Source organism: Echiichthys vipera, assembly GCF_963691815.1.
Source record: "Echiichthys vipera genome assembly, chromosome: Y".
Taxonomy (NCBI): Eukaryota; Metazoa; Chordata; class Actinopteri; order Perciformes; family Trachinidae; genus Echiichthys; species Echiichthys vipera.
The window spans coordinates 319,124-322,500 of record NC_139849.1 but is presented as its reverse complement, the minus strand read 5'-3'; positions in this window follow the sequence as shown (position 1 = coordinate 322,500).

Here is a 3,377-nt window from a genome sequence, read left to right as displayed (position 1 = left end):
CGTCTCGTCACGTTAGACTCGAGGGGAACGGGAGTCCTCACACGGGGCACCGTATGTAAACGGACGACCCCGTTAGATTTGAACGCCTCGATGTTTTTGTGTGTTTTACGACAACTTTGACTTTTTAACGCAATAAAAGAGTGAAACTTTTCACTTTTGTGTCTTTTTGTGTCATTTTGTGTCTTTTTGTGTCTTTTAGTCGTCATTTTGTGTTTTCATGTGTTTTTGTGGTATTTTCATTCGTTTTCAGTCATTTTTGTGGTGTTTTCACCTGTTTTTGTGGTGTTTTCATGTCTTTTTGTGGTGTTTTCATGTCTTTTTGTGGTGTTTTCACCTGTTTTTGTGGTGTTTTCACCTGTTTTTGTGGTGTTTTCACCTGTTTTCAGTCGTTTTTGTGGTGTTTTCACGTGTTTCCAGTCATTTTTGTGGTGTTTTCAGTCATTTTTGTGGTGTTTCCATGTGTTTTTGTGGTGTTTTCATGTGTTTTCAGTCGTTTTTGTGGTGTTTTCACGTGTTTTCAGTTGTTTTTGTGGTGTTTTCATCTGTTTTTAGTCGTTTTTGTGGTGTTTTCACGTGTTTTTATCTTTTTTTGTGGTGTTTTCATCTGTTTTTAGTCATTATTTCACGTTTCTGTGGTGTTTTTATCTTTTTTTGTGGTGTTTTCATCCGTTTTAAGAGCGCTTATTGGCATTTTAAGCCTTTTCTAGAACTGCTTTGAAGTGTTTTTGGGAGTCCCACAGAGAGGGGGGGGGGGGGGAGAGACAGAAAACACAGAAACACACTTGTTGGTAAACACGTAGTTTTTATTTATTTGTTTTAATTCGCATTATTAAGTCGACACTCGGTTAGCACCGGGAAAAAAAGTCGTTAACGACCGAAAAACGACTGCGAAAAAGCGCAACGACGCGCTAAAAACTCCACAAAGGGATTCAAGTGCGAAAAAACACGCTAACGGACCGTGGGACTGGACTGGTTAGGGTTGTCGTTTTTTGCGTCTTTTTTGCGTTTTTTGCGTCTTTTTTTAAATTTTTTGTCTTTTTGTGGTTTTTTTCATCCTTTTTTTGTCTTTTTGTGTTTTTTTGTTGTTTTTTTGTCGTTTTTTTTGCGTCTTTTTTTTTTTTTTTCATGTTTCGAAAATACGCGACAAGTCGTATATTTCAGGGTTAGGATGCAAAAAAGACGACAAAAAGACGTCTTTTTGTGTTTTTGTTTTCGTTTTTTGTCGTTTTTTGCCTTTTTTGCGTCGTTTTGTCGTTTTTTGTCGTCTTTTTTGTCGTTTTTTTTGTGTTTTTTTAGACGACAAAACACTAGAAGACGCAAAAAAGATGCAAAAAGACAAAAAAAAACACGCAAAAAAACGCAAAAAACGTCAAAAAGACGCAAAAAAGACGAAAAAAGATGCAAAAAAAACGCAAAAAAACGTCAAAAAGACGACATAAAAAGAAAATAACGCAAAAAAACGCTAAAAAAACGCAAGAAAAGACAAAAAACAACAAAGAGACGACAAAAAAACGCAAAAAAACACAAAAAAGACGAAAAAAGAGGGAATAAACGACTAAAAGACGAAAAAAAAAAAGGCAAAAAAAAGGAAAAAAACGCAAAAAATTCAAAAAGACACAAAAAAGACGAAAAAAGGGTTGGGGTTAGGGTTGGGGTTAGGGTTGGGGTTGGGGTTAGGGTTGGGGTTAGGGTTAGGGTTAGGGTTAGGGTTAGGGTTAGGGTTGGGGTTAGGGTTAGGGTTAGGGTTGGGGTTAGGGTTAGGGTTGGGGTTAGGGTTAGGGTTAGGTTAGGGTTGGGGTTAGGGTTGGGGTTAGGGTTAGGGTTAGGGTTGGGGTTAGGGTTGGGGTTAGGGTTGGGGTTAGGGTTGGGGTTAGGGTTAGGGTTGGGGTTAGGGTTAGGGTTAGGGTTAGGGTTAGGGTTAGGGTTAGGGTTAGGGTTAGGGTTAGGGTTGGGGTTAGGGTTGGGGTTAGGGTTAGGGTTAGGGTTGGGGTTAGGGTTAGGGTTGGGGTTAGGGTTAGGGTTAGGGTTAGGGTTAGGGTTGGGGTTAGGGTTGGGGTTAGGGTTAGGGTTAGGGTTAGGGTTGGGGTTAGGGTTGGGGTTAGGGTTAGGGTTAGGGTTAGGGTTAGGGTTAGGGTTAGGGTTAGGGTTGGGGTTAGGGTTGGGGTTAGGGTTGGGGTTAGGGTTGGGGTTGGGGTTGGGGTTGGGGTTGGGGTTAGGGTTAGGGTTAGGGTTAGGGTTGGGGTTAGGGTTGGGGTTAGGGTTGGGGTTAGGGTTAGGGTTGGGGTTGGGGTTAGGGTTGGGGTTAGGGTTAGGGTTGGGGTTAGGGTTAGGGTTGGGGTTGGGGTTAGGGTTAGGGTTAGGGTTGGGGTTGGGGTTAGGGTTAGGGTTAGGGTTAGGGTTGGGGTTGGGGTTAGGGTTGGGGTTAGGGTTAGGGTTGGGGTTAGGGTTAGGGTTGGGGTTGGGGTTAGGGTTAGGGTTAGGGTTGGGGTTGGGGTTAGGGTTGGGGTTAGGGTTGGGGTTGGGGTTGGGGTTAGGGTTAGGGTTAGGGTTGGGGTTAGGGTTAGGGTTGGGGTTAGGGTTAGGGTTGGGGTTAGGGTTAGGGTTAGGGTTGGGGTTAGGGTTGGGGTTAGGGTTGGGGTTAGGGTTAGGGTTGGGGTTAGGGTTAGGGTTAGGGTTAGGGTTAGGGTTGGGGTTAGGGTTGGGGTTAGGATTGGGGTTGGGGTTAGGGTTGGGGTTAGGGTTAGGGTTAGGGTTAGGGTTAGGGTTAGGGTTAGGGTTAGGGTTGGGGTTAGGGTTAGGGTTAGGGTTAGGGTTAGGGTTGGGGTTAGGGTTAGGGTTAGGGTTGGGGTTAGGGTTAGGGTTAGGGTTGGGGTTGGGGTTAGGGTTGGGGTTAGGGTTAGGGGTTAGCCCTTTTTTGTCGTTTTTTGTTGTGTTTTGTGTCTTTTCACGTTTTTTTTGTCTTTTCACATTTTTTTGTCGTTTTTTTTTTGCGTTTTTTTGTCGGTTTTTTTGAGTTTTTTTGACCTTTTTTGTCGTTTTTTTGCGTTTTTTTGTCGTTTTTGTGTCTTTTTCTCATTTTTCGAGTCATTTTGTCGTTATTTTGCCTTTTTTTGCGTTTTTTGACTTTTTTTTATAGTGTTTTGCGTCTTTTTTGACATTTTTTGTTGTTTTATGTCATTTTTATGTCGTTATTGGTCGTTTTATTACGTTTTTAGTCATTTTAGGGTCGTTTTTGGGTCGTTTTTAGTCGTTTTAGTTGTTAATGGTCGTTTTTAGTCGTTTTCAGGGCGTTTTAGGTCGTTTTTAGTTGTTTTAGGTCGTTTTTAGTCATTTTAAGTCGGGTTTTTTTTCGTTTTTAGTCGTTTTAAGTTATTTTA